We start from the raw sequence: 14400 nt of genomic DNA on the forward strand, positions 1-14400 counted from the left end.
TTGTTCCCTTCCCCCAGCTGCGGGATCAGGCCCGTCGTTCTATGCTTGTGAAGAGAGCAACCTAAGCAAGCAGTCTTGTAGCTTAGGCTCCTGCTAGTGTATATATAGTGGTTTTCTTTTTCTCTCCATATCAACCATTTTATATTGCGTACGTGTCATTCAAGAGTGAAATGATGGTTGCTTCTTCCGACTAACTTACTGTGTGATTTGACTGCTCCTTAGTGGCCCCTACACGTACTCCCCCTACGTGTATGCAACAGTCACACGTACACATGGACGCAAAAACGCGCGCGACGCCCTAATGCATGCATGTCCGAGCACATGACGGAACACACACGGTCACGCTCAAGTGCTCAACCTACACGTGCATGCACACACATACTCAGTCAGGGTGAGCTAGTGACCGTATGAACACCGGAATATATATATATATATTAAGTGCAATGAGCATATTATGAAGTCCACTAACCGTATTTTTACAAATATACTGTGACAGACAGTGTATTTATCTCATTTGAAATTAAGCCACATTAACCAGAGAGGAGGCAGCATGGACTAGCATTACTTTGCCGTGTCCCGTCAACTTGCCGAACGAGGAGAAGGTTGCAGGACGGGAGAAGCTTGCGCGCGGTGGCTCGCAGGACAAGGAGAAACTTTTGACTAATGGAAGCTCTCCCTTGCTCAGGCGGTGGACGTGCAACAGTTAATTCGGTGTCAGATTGCCAGAAGCATACACTATACTAATAGTGCTATTATTGTTCGACTTCCCGAACAGCCAATTGCAAAGTTTACTAGTACTACTACTATAGTCCATAAAGGTACGTACTATACTAGTACTAGGAACCGGATGGAGGAGCGTCTGCACTCTTATTATAATTTTAAAATGTGATAAAGCAATCTTCAACACATTTGGTTCTCTTCGAGGGTTCTCTCATGTGATAATGGAAGTTGATTGCATGGAACACTCACCACAATTCTCGGTTAATTCTGGCTCATATCTTGTTACAAATAGTAGAGCTCAGTAATATTTCCTCGTTTTTGTTATTCAGCATGTAAACAGGTCAGCAAACCTTGCGGCGCATCTTCGTGCAAACCGTGCTTGCTGCACTTTGAATGTGGCCGAGAGCTGGCTTGATGAAACACCTCGCTTCCTACTTCCTTTTTTGCGGGGTACCTCGCTTCCTAGTGACCAGTGTCTTGGCTGATCGTCCTAAGAATGCTTATATATGAATAAAGCTCTCTCATTTATCCGCAAAAAAGATTAAGCCATATTAAGCGGAAAGGAGGGAGTATGGACTAGCACTACTTTTGGGTGTGTCCCCTCAACTCGCAGAACGAGGAGAAGCTTGCATGACAAGGTGAGGCTCGCTTACGCCTTTTGACTAATGCAACCTACCCTCGGTGGACATGCATCAGTCCATTCGGTGTCAGATTGTCAGAGGCATACACTGTAGTACCCAACATGCCGAGTACCATCATTGTTCGACTTCACGAAGGGGCGAAGAGCCAAGCGTAGTAGTACGCGTACTTGGTTTTGCACCTTCATACTACTCTACCCTCCGTCACAGTTTACAGGGCGCGCTTCATTATGATGCATTTCTCTCAATGCATTTCCACCACTAGCGAGGCTTTAGACGCGTTTGGTTTAATGATCAATTAATTAGGGTGTGGTAACCGCAATATTCCCTCTAGTAATAGATGCTCAATCATACACTTTAGTCCACAATTTTCTCTCCATGTACTGTACTACTACGGAGTGCTTGCATGTGTGTACCCGGGGTGGAAGCACTGCATGCATGTGTGTACGCATTATTCCCTCTATTAATAGACGCCGTGCTATAACTACCAATGCTATTGTTCAGGCCGATCGCTAGTCGCCTTAGTCCCACAGATTTTTTTTTCTTTTTTCTGAGGCGCGCTGTATAAACAGTGATGGATGGAGTAGTATGAGCAGATTCAAAGAAGAGCATATTGATGGTTGCTTCTTCAGAGCAACTTAGAGTGGGACTTATGATTTGACTGCTCATTACTCACTATTAATGCTGCGCAACGACCGGGCTGAGTCTCCCATGCGGTTGTGCACTACCCCCTCGGTTCTTAAATATACTCCGGAGTATTTGTCTTTCTAGAGATTTCAATGAGTGAGTACTCAAATATTTGTCTTTTTAGAGATTTCAAATGGACTGGCACATACGGATGTATATAGACATATTTTAGAGTGTAGATTCACTCATTTTGCTCCGTATTTAGTCACTTGTTGAAATCTCTGTTAAGACGAATAGAATATTTAGGAATGGAGGGAGTACACATACGAAGCAAAATGAGTGAATCTACACTCTAAAATATGCCCGTTTGAAATTTGTAAAAAGACAAATATTTAGGAATGAAGGAGTATAATTTTGTGCATGGCACATGGACCCAGATGTTGAAGAGGCTTCTGGCAATGCTATCAAGCTTCCATCATTTGTTTACATAATTGACGTACTATACACATAATTTTCCAGCGACATGAAATTGTACAATGGTGTGAGCTTTCAGCTTTTGTTCCGCGTGTCTTGCCATCGATGCTCTTTCAGAAACAATAAAAAACTAACTTCCTTGCTAATGCATGTCAATTATTAGCAGAACAGAGCTAATAATTACATCACAACTGAAGACAAAGTTGTGAGAAGGTGTTAAATTAAAATTGATGCCTGCTTTTATTGGCAACAACGTCCCCCCAGCTCTGTCTAAATCAACAAGGCATGTTGGGAAAAAAGTAGCTGTTTGGAGCATGCAACATTCCGATCATTTTGTGCAGTTCCACTAAAATAGAGTTGAGCGTCCCTGTTCCAAAGATATCAAGTGTGATTACGATAATAGAGGACTGCTGATGAAACAATAAACACACAAATAGAAGCCGGTCACCTTTGCAGTCTCTCTTAAGACTAACTAGTTGGAGAAGATTAGGCTCGGAGTTGGATGAGGAGGATAGAGCAAAACCAATCTCCCTTTGTGCAGTCACACTGAAATGTAGAGATGCTGCCCGTGTGACATTTTAGTACAACTACACAAAACACTCTTAAGAAAAAAGTGATTTGTGCAGTTCACCAAAAGGTCGCAATAGCAACGAGGTGAAATGGATAGCTATGTTTGCAAAAAAGAGGTAGAAAGGAAACAATTACTGGCCAATAACAGTTGATGACACATGCGGCAACAAAAAAGAAGCATATTCCTTGTCCTAAGGGAAGATAACAACACGGTTGTGTTTGTCTAAAACGGTGTGAGGACGAGAATGCAATATGGAAAGTACGCCGGACGAGCTACGTTTTGGGCAAAGAACTATGGAAGATCCACATGCAGCGACGTGGGAAAACAGGCAGTGGAGCAAGGCCGGAGGGGATACCTGGAGGTCGTCGGGATGTAACTAGGTGAGTGGCGGCGGGCGGAATCTGCGAGCAGGTGGCGTAGGCCCTGCCGCGCCGGAGCTTGGTCAGAGAGAACGACGTGTACCGCAGATTCAGACATGCTGCCTCGGCGCCGTCGAACGGAGAAACGATGCACTTCCTCCCTTTCCCTCGGCGGACGGGATGCAGCCGGATCAGTGACCAACGGTGAGAGAGAGAGGCCACCGCACTCCCTTTCCCCCGGCGGACGGGATGCGGCCGGATCAGTGACCAACGGTGAGAGAGAGAGAGGCCACCGCACTCCCTTTCCCCCGGCAGACAGGATGCGACCGGATCAGTGACCAACGGTGAGAGAGAGAGCAGCCACCGGAGCCTTGTGTGAGATACTCCGAAGAGCGGACTACCTTTTCCTCCATAAAAATCGTTTTATATTCTGTGTATGTGCCATTGAGCGCTATACCTTTATTTAAAAATAACGCAGCAACGCGTCAAGTCAAACTTTGTTTCGTGCACGCGTGGTACACGAGCTCCCTAGGTAAATAACTGCTACAGGCGTTCAAATTAGCACGTGGGCTGCATTTCGTAAAGAAATGAGCTACACCGTGTACCCGCGCGGGTGTGGCTGGGCACGAAGCATGAGTACGTGCATGGTGCACCTATTCTCTTCTTGTATACGTACACCACCTACGTGGGGTTGTGTGAGAGAGATACAAACCTAGAGATATATAGTGTGTGGGTTCTTGAGAGTTTTTTTTTGTGGGGGGGGGTCAATCAAAATATTTAACATATGCAATGTGTGTGAAATAGAGTCCTGGATATAACATATATATAGAGGGGGAGATCCAAGAGAAGAGAGTGGAGGTATCATCGGCTTGAGGTGTCCATAGAATCGAAGAGAGGGATGATGTGTGTGTGTGTGCGCGCGCGCGATCGATAAAGAGTGCCATCGAATTTGTGTGTGCCCATGTCAAAGATATAGAGAGGCTGGCCTACCGGAACGTGAGATGGGACATGTGCAGTTTGTCTCTGTGGCATGGATACCTACCTGCAGCGCTCAACTATCAGTGTGTGGTGGGGGAAGAGGGAGGCCCAATTAGCTATAGAGGTACAATGGCTGGTATATGTGTGGAGGAGGAGAGAGGCCTACCTCATGTATTAAGGAGATTGATCTGCCTCATGTATTAAGGGAGATCGATCGGCATCCATGCATATGTGCAGGAGATGAATAAGGTTGGGAGAGAGACCGAGCTAGAGTGTTGGAGGGGGTGGTAGTGGAGTTGCTTCTAACAAATGGTGGGATAGGCTTGCTAGACAAATGGAGGGCACACCCGCAATATCAATAAGAGAGTAGATGGCTGCTTGTTGTCTGTGCACGTGCGTGTGAGAGACGGGTCAGGAGGCATGCACGAATGATGAGGGGGGACGATGTGGCTGTGGTAAGGAGACGTAACTACATAGGAAGATCAATCGCCCTTTGTAAGAGAAAGGAAAGACATAACTTGTGAGGTATCTAGATTGATGGGGGGGTAGTTAAAGTCAATCTAGGTATATGTTGGGAGATCGATCGGTATATATGCATGTGTGTGTTAGAACAAATGAAGCACGAGGAGAAGGATAGAGAGAGAGGGATGCATGTAGGAGGTGGTACGAGAGGCATACTATATCGAGGGGGAGGAGTGTGCGAGTACGAGAACGATGAAAAGAGTGGTGGGAGTGAGGCATGGACGGTGACAATAGAAGAGGGGAAGCTTGTGTTTGTGCTAGGCACACCTGGCTAGAGGCATATCGATCGATGTGTGCTGTAAAGAAGGAGCTGGGGGGCCTACACACACCGTGGGTGAACGACCTAAAGTGAAAAGACAAATTTGCGCGATGGAGCTAGAGAATGCTGAGGGAGGGTGAGAGGGATGCGGGCGTGTGCATGCACAAGAGAAAGTTAGCGCTAGCTACAAAGATAAGAGGATTGTGTGGGTGTAAAAGACGAATAGAGATCATATATACTTCATTATAAAAAGCGAATTCGGATATTTGAAGAATTTATCATAGTGTTTCAAACCGACGGATGTGTGAATATATATAACGGTGATACACATGGTGTGGTTATGAACATGGTATACTACATTTAATATATTTTATCTCTACTCTTATAAAAACGGAGTTGTTGATGATGGTGTGCCTGCGATCCTGGATTATAGGCCGTCTGATTTATATCTAGCAGATAGCAAGGAAACTATGATGGTTGAAGTTGGCAACAATCATGATTGTATATTCTTATTGAAATAGAGAAACAAATTCAAATTTAGTTCGAATTGCAGTGGTAGTATAGACATTTGGAATGCACTAAAATGTTGGTATGAGTAGGTTACATGCATTATACAGCAAGCGAAAAAATTTAATCGTACATAACATGGATTCATACTCCCTCCTTCCATCTATATAGGGCGTAATGAGATTTTTAAGACCGCCTTTGACTATTGACAAGATTAATAGTACATGACATGCACAATGTGAAAATTATATCATTGAAAGAACCTTTCACAGACGAATTTAATAGTGTGCTTTGTGTAAGTTGCATGTCATATATCATTGCTCTAATATTTGGTCAAAGTTAGCATCGAAAACGCATTAGGCCCTATATAGATGGAAGGAGGGAGTAGCTTTGAATAGCATTTGTATAGTAAAACGGGGCAAGACTCTCTCTTTGTGTGGTGTGAATAGTTTTATTTTTTTCGTTTTCTTTTTGGTTGAGGGAAGTGCGAATTGATTTGGTACGTACAAGTACAATATTACTACACGTTAGGCTTGTCCCTAAAATTCAACCCGCGTCTTGTTATATCCTGAAAATTCAGATATCGTGCTCCCAAAACTGGCGCCTTCACAACCCGCGCCTTGCTATCCTGAAATTACAACGCGCGCGAAAACTCCCTCCAGCTGCCAAATCCCGACACACGAAATCCCCCTTCTAACCCTGAGCCGAAAGGGCCGCTAGTTCAAATCGGTGGGGGGTACTTTTGTAACACACCCTACATTTTGGACAAGTGCGTTCCTAAGTCATGCTTCACCCCCTCCCATTGCCCCCTTTCTGTCATTCGAAATCCCAGGCCGCCATAACCTCGCCGCTCCAGCTGCGAAACCCCGCCCTCCTCCGCCTGCCACGTCACCGCTGCCCAGCCGGAGCCTCTTCCCCGACGACGTCGTCCACCACAACAGCTCGACGTCCCTCGTCCACCTCCCCGGATGACGATCCATCGTCCATCTCGTCGTCCCGCCGGTTCAGCCGCCCCGTCCTCCACCTCGAAGGAGCTACTCCGACGATCGCCTCGTCTATCGCGGCTGCTCCATCCCCACAGCACCGCCTTAACCTACTCCACCGGAACCGCAACATCCTCACCGACTCCTCGGACGAAGCCGAGGCCTACTCGGCACCACCAAAGAGGTTGTACACTCATCGCATCACACCTTCTCCTTAACTCGACCTCCCGGTGCCGACGGTGCTCCGTCCCGCACCCCCATGGAGCGGCTACCTTGAAGCCGGCGCCACGGGCGACATCTCCACGGCGGCTCTCCCCCAGTGCGAGGCCCCTTCGGCGGCGGCGTCCATACCAGCCGGATCTGCTGCTGCTGCTCCTGCTCTGGCTCTCGCTCGATCGCTCGCTCAACCAGCTGCTGCTGCTGCTCTCCCCATCGCTCGTGCTGCTGCTCTGCTCCGATTAAGCCACGCTTCAGCTGACTGAATTGACTTTTGGGTCAATCGATTTTCATGGGTTGGGGGGGCTCGCCGAAGTTAAGGAAGAACCATCCGCAGCGGGGACGGGGGCCCGTCGGAGAGGTACCCCACTATCTATCTTAGGGTTCAGGGTGGGGGGGCGGGGGCCTAGAGGGCTGGCCGGGGCGGCGGTGGCGAGTTGTTAAAGGGCGGCGAGGCAGCGCTGGGGCCGGCGGTTCGGCCGGTGGTGGCTGGCGGCTCAGGGGGGTGCATGTTGAAGATGAACTGCAGGCCCTCCCTAAACTACATGTCAAGTGCCTCTCTGCTACCATTGCGTTCAGTTTCGACAGTAGCAGTCAGATTCCATAGTAAATTTCAGTTTCGACAGTTAATTTCGGAGTCAACAGTTTTTACCTCATCTGTTGTAGTCAGGTGGTTTTTGGTGATGTTAATTTTACATCCATTTTACATCATCTATTGGAGATGCTATTAGAATCCCACTTGAGATTGACGATGTCTGTCTTGTGCTGCTTCAGCCTTGACGTCTTACCGCTCACCGGAGCTGCTCCAACGACAGAACGATCCATCACAACAGAGCAGTGCCCTGGACGCCGTCTACAGATTCCTTAGATCTTCCTCCACACCTCCGACAGCCACCTCTGCCTCAACTGCTTCACCGACCAACCCAATGATGCTGAGGTCGACACGGCTACGGCAAAGAGGTTGTACACTTGTTGCATCACTTATTACTATACATTCATGTCGATCCATTAGGGCTATTTTGGTTCAACGGAAAAACATCGATCCACTGGTTGTTACCAACACTCTAAATTTCTGCATGCTCTCCTTACATAATCTCACCATATATTTTCGTATGCATGTCAGATATTGTACAGTCATGCTGAACATGTAGAGAAAAATAGAAGAGTTTTGCACGGCAATACAATGTCATGCAGACATCGCTCCATGGTGGGTTCAATGGCAAACCCTCCCCACCCCTCTCCAGATTGTAATCCAGAGGAAGATATCTGTTCTGAGGTGGATTCGGACGCCGCTGACCACTCCTATTTACCCCAAGGTGTTTTCTCTACCTTGGCATGATGATGTTAGTCATATCATACATATGTTGCCTCACAGTGCCTACTTTGGACATCATATATGCCATCTGCTTAGTTTAGACTTGTTCTGTAATGCCACCTGTTTAGTTTCTATATCATATATGGGAATTATGCAGTCTCATGTCTTTTAGCCAGCCATAATATATGTGAAATGTGCAATGCCATCCTGTTTAACCAGGCATCATATATTTGAATGATATCTTGCCCATCCTTTTCTTCAGTACATTTCCATTTGTCGACAATGTTTGTACATTAAACTACTCTTCCTGTGAATCAGCCATTTGGGTGGGAGATGGAAAAATCTGGAGTGAAAACAAGGCCTTCAGAGTAGACAGTGCTACCCGTCGAAGCAGATCTCTTGTTGGGTCCCGATAGCTCCTCAGAGATGGATTCAGAGACAGATGACCAGTCCTATTCCCCCACTGAGGTGTATGCTCTAACTTGGCACGATTATACTGCTCATATCATGCATATGGTGTCTTGCATTGCATAGTTTAGACATCATATACACAATATTCAACACCATGTTCTTAGTTCAGAAATCATGTCGAATGCCCTCTGTTTAGCATATAAATCACATATGTGAATTAAATGATGCGATCCTGATTACTTAAATAACATGTAGGTGAATTATGTCATGCGATCCTGTTTAGTTATTCAACATATCTTTGAATTATGTTATGCTATGCTATCCAGTTTAGATAGACATCATATATGTGAAATTATGTCATGCTATCCATTTTAGTTAAACAATATACATGTCAACTATTTCATGCCCTCTTTTTTTCACACTATCTATTGCATCTGTCTCTCATACAATGTCTGTACATTCAACTATGTTTCCTGTTTATCAGCCATTTGAATTGGAGCGGGTGATGCCAGTATCTAGCGGACTAAAAACACGGTCTTCAAATAAAACAGTGCTACCTCTTGGTGGAGATAGCACCCCGGGTGTACATGCACAAGAACCAGCCCTACCACACATAACCCAAACTCTCGCAGATTGTACCCCTACTATGATGGACAGAGAACCGGCTTCACCCAATGTAACCCCAACCCTAGCTAATAGTAACCCAGTTCCTGTTGACACAGCACCATCTCCACCACCGAGCTCCCAAACAGGAGCAGTTAGTAAGGCAGCTCCAGTGCCCAAAGGGCCAGTACTATCACGACAAACCCCAACTCCTCCAGTTAGTACGCCTATTCCTGTGGAGGAAGCACAACCAGCTAGTCGTAGTTTAGCATCTATCGCATTTGATGTTATTAAATCGTATGTGCGTATCTTCCCATCTTGGAAATATTATACTGAAGATGAAGGAAAATGCCAGTTGCAGGTGTTTGTCCAGGAGTTATGTGTAAGTAATGTTATTCATGACAATTACTTTGCTTCGTCCCATATATCCTACCTCCATGATGGTTATAATACATCAAATTTTCCCATTTTTCTCTATAGAGAAGGACCAATTTGGAAACTCAGGATGAGGTAACCTGTGCTAATACCTCTGCTATCTTCAAGAATGCTTGGTGGCAGTATCGGAATTACCTGAAGAAAACGTACTTCACCGGCAAAGAAACTCATTAAATTCCCTTACGTTCTCCTGAGACACATTTACTGGACGATGACTGGGAACGCCTTGTTCTGTACTGGTCCCGAACCAAGAATGTGGTAAGGTCTATGAGCTCATTTTCTATTTTTAAGTATTATATTCTTGCATCTTACTGTACTCTGTTCATGTAGAACAAGTGCCTAAACATGAAGAACAACTGTTCTAATTTAAGATTCCATTGCTACCATAGGACATAGATATATGTTTGTTTGATGCTTTTATTTTGTACTAGTACTTGGCAATAGAAGACTTGGTAGTTTAATCCTGTCCACCTTACTAATGAACTGGTTCACCGAAATGAGTTTCATATACTAGTACATGCTAAACTTGTTATTTGTCTGCTTGTTTCTTCTTTTAGAATGCTGACAGAATATTGGGGAAGAGTGCCTTATTAAGCAACGGTAAAGGAAGTAATGCAGATAAGGTTCAGGATAGTGACACATCCTATCTTGGTTTAGTGTTGGAGTTACTGGCCACTACCGATTGCACAAGCTATTCAAACTCACTGTCTGAATCAGTTCGGTTTCTTGAGTCTCAACTACAAGCTGAAAGACATCGACCAGCTATGCTGCGACAAGAAGCGGAAGGACTGCGGAAGTCCCTGGAGCATTCAGATGCATACTTTCTGGTGCAACAGCAAGCGTTGGAGGATTTTAGTGCCCAACAGGACAAAGCTAATCAGCTTGCTAAGCTTATTGCCAGCATGGTGGATACCCAGGATAATGTTTCTTGAGCTCTTCTGAAGTTGTTTCAGTTATGCTCTTGTTTTGCTGCCACGTTTATTTGCACTGGTGGCCAATTTTGACGGCCAGTGTATATGATATGTTGCTTTGTTCCCTATATTTGCACTGGTGGCGAACTTTGATGCCTAGTGGATGTAATATGTGTAATAGTCGTGATAGCTAGCATTAGTTGCTTGCTTATTTATTTCCTTGTTGTCTTGTTTATTTTTTTGCTTGTAGTAATTGCAGTTCTTTTTCCGCGGTTAACTAGTGGCTGCAATAACCTATTTTTTAAAACTAGGCCACAATAACCGTGGGCTAATATTTACTGTAGTGACACTTGGCCTCCTACGGGCCGTAGAAACAGTGGGCCTTCTACGGGCCATAGAAACAGTAGGCCTTCTATAGGCCGTAGAAACAATGGGCCTTCTACGGGCCGTATCATCAATGGGCCTTATACGGGCTGTATGATCGATTGGCCAAACATGGGCCAATAACAGGCTGCATTATGGCCGTAAACGGGCTAGAGTTGGAATCGTCCGTTCATGGGCCGACCATAACGGGCCATCGTTAATAGGCCGTATTTGATGACGCTATGAAAATGGCCCAACGTATTAACGGACCACAAACGAGCCGACTGTAACCACGGGCTGAATTTGGCCCACAAGCAGAAAATGACAGTAACGAGCCGTAAGTAAACGAATGCTGGAAATGAGCCCAAGAATAAATGGGCTCTGAGAAGGCTGAAAGATAACATGGGCTGGAAACGGCCCAATGGAATAACGGGCCGTTAATGGGTATAAAGTGATAGACTGTTCATTACGGGCCAGTTTCACCACGGGCCGTTAATGGGTGTAAAGTGATACACTGTTCATTACGGGCCAGTTTCACCACGGGCCGTTAATAGGCCAAGAGTTGCATAGGGCCTCATATGGGCCGAAAGACGTCATGGGCCATACATGGGCCAGAAGTGAAAATGGGCTGGAATCATATTGGATGGCCCAGATGACGCTACTAGGCCTAATTCGGATAGGGTGTAACGGGCCTTGGGTTAGCGGGCTGTAAATGGGCTATATGTGAACATGCCGTTAACAGGCTTTCCATGGGCCGGCCCGCCACCTTTTGACCAAGTCAAACGGGCCAGCCTTTTCATTGAAATGGGCCTCAGTTGGGCCGTGCCACGTGTCGACGTATCATAGGCGCCTATCTGACCCACTGACGAGCTGATACGTGTTTCGTCCGGCCAATAAGAATTTTACACGTGGAAATTTCCCATTGGTCGGGGCTGTTAACGGGTTATCGGATCCAAAACCCGACCCGATAGCTTAACGGCGTTCCGTTATGGTGGATGCCACATGTCGGTCACCCTTGACAAAAGCACTTCTGTGACGCGCGATTTATCGTCATGGAAGTGGACACTTCCGTAATGATAATTTTGGTAATGTCACGGAACACTTCTACGACAACACTGGTATGACTATCTTGATTCTGTCATAGATTTGTCATGGATGTACATGCATGACAAAAAAAGCGACCTACTGTGACAAACACGTATCATCACGGAAGTGTATTTTTTGTAGTGATACTGCCCAACCCGAGCCTCCTCTCCTCCTCCCACCATGTCCACCGACTCCCTCTCGTCCCACTGAGCCTCCCCACCCCACCAGTTCGTCGCTGGAGTCCCCTTGGCCGCGCCTCCCAGAGCTTGGCCGTCGCCGTTGCTCTCGGCCACCACGTCGACCGAGCCCATTCGATGCTCCTATCTCCCTCCCGTCACCACCAGAGCCTCCACCACTCTCCGGCGAGCCTCCCCAAGCCCTCCACCTTGCCTCCCCGCCGCCGGAGACCCCTGCCCTTCACCACCACCGCCCGCCCCTGCCTCTCGGGTCTCCTCCGTCCCCGCATCCTCCACTCATCCCCGGCGGCCGCCCTACACCAGAACGGAGGCGCCTCTGCCTCGCGGTCCCGCCGGTGGTCTCCGTCTGGCCGGAGCAGGCCGGTCCCCTTGCCGGCCCTCGCCTGATCTGCCTCTGTTTCACGCAAGAAACAGGGCGAGCGGGAGGTAGAGGACCAGCACCCGTGCCCCCTCCTCTTGCCCCTAGACCCCATGCGCCAGTGGCCCAGGCGTCTCTGCCCACGTGGCAAGTGGAAGCGTATTTTCCAGAGTACGTCTCCTCTTTTTTGAAAGCGTATTCTGTTTCTACTTCGGCCTGAAGTACGTTTTCTAAGTCAGAAAGCGTATTTTATCAAATCTGTATCCGCTTTATCCACTCAGGGACTTCTTTGTGATGATATTCTTACAGATTAGTCCCTGATCTTCTACACCTCATAACTTCGCAACCGTAACTCCGATCGAGGTGAAACCAGCACTCACTTCTTCGTCTCATCGGGCTCTATCTTTTGGTAACATTTTCACTAGGTAGTTTCATAGTGAAAATGACCATTTTTCCATTGCCTCTAATCAGCCCCCTCCAAGAAAGAACCGTCCAACGTTTCATTCTACGGCTTCACCGCACTTCTTCCTCGAGTCTCCGTCACCCCAGGTAAGCCACAATACCCACTTGCTTGATAGTCATGCAGTAGCCATGGTTTTCAACTTGAATATTTATTAAATGTTTGCTTGCTTAAAATATGGTTATAGTTGTTTCGATAATGCTTATGGATTCATGCTTACTTTCTTGCTATGTTGTTATGCAGCTAGTTGTCATACCCTGCTAGTTGCTAGTATTCTTTTCATATGCTTATGCTTGCTAGCAGTCTATGTTGATGTTGCTAATGGTGTTCGGTGCATGACTGCCGTCTGTCCCGGGTACCGTTGTTATGCATGTTCCATTGCATCCAGTTGGTTAAATGCTTGCATGATGTCATTGTTGATATGTTCTTGCATGATTTTTATTGTTGATGCTAGTGCTCGTGTTATGCTGTGATTAGTGTTGTACTGGTAATATTCATGCTCTTCATTACGCGATGCTCAGTTAGAGATGATTCATTGTTGATATGGTGGCTAGTTATGTTGCACCCGTGCTTATGTTTATATCATGCTCATATATTGTAATTGTATCATGTTATTTTATCATGGCTTAGCATATTTGCATTCAAGTTTAACCGGATTAAATTGAACTTGAACACCTGTTGGCTGAGTGATGGTGCCACCATATTCAACCGACCAGTGCAACCACGCTTACCTTTATGGGAAGGTCCTAACTAGGTCTATTGTCGTGCCTCTCGCCGGTGCCTCCAACTAGGGAAGGTTATGGGCGTGCGGTACCCTAGCCCGGTAAGCAGACATAACCTTGTGTGCCCGATTGTTGTTATTATTATGGTTCCGGTCCCCGTGAGGGACGTTTGGCCACGACGGTGGTCGTTGTGTCTTTGGTAGACACGGGGTCACCCAGGACTAGCCCAGTTGGGAGTGGGTCGGAGTGGCCGGGAGAGTGTCATGAAAATAGATTGGTTTTGTCGGACACCGTTGGTCCACCCGAATGGGAGTGCGAGGCCTTGGGTTCCGTAGTGTGGGTATAGTGTACTAACGTCTGCAGAGTGTATATTAAATCTATCGATAGCGGCGCCCGCGGATAAGGGCCCAGTTAATAGTTGGTCACACTATGAGTCAACAGTAATAATAATAATAATGTGCTTAATAACAACCCCAGTTCGATGATGAGATAAGTTGGTTGTGATCGCCGGAAGGATCACCGTTTGAGGCCAGGTATTGGTCAGGGCTGTGATCGCCAGAAAGATCACCGTTGAGACCAAGTGTTGGTCATGGTTGTGATCGCCGGAATGATCACCGTGGTATCGAGGATACCGAGTTGTTGGATATTCGTGATGTTGTGCGAGAATCGTGGGTAAAGATCAAGC

Source organism: Triticum urartu, chromosome 2 (assembly GCF_003073215.2).
Source record: "Triticum urartu cultivar G1812 chromosome 2, Tu2.1, whole genome shotgun sequence".
NCBI lineage: Eukaryota > Viridiplantae > Streptophyta > Magnoliopsida > Poales > Poaceae > Triticum > Triticum urartu.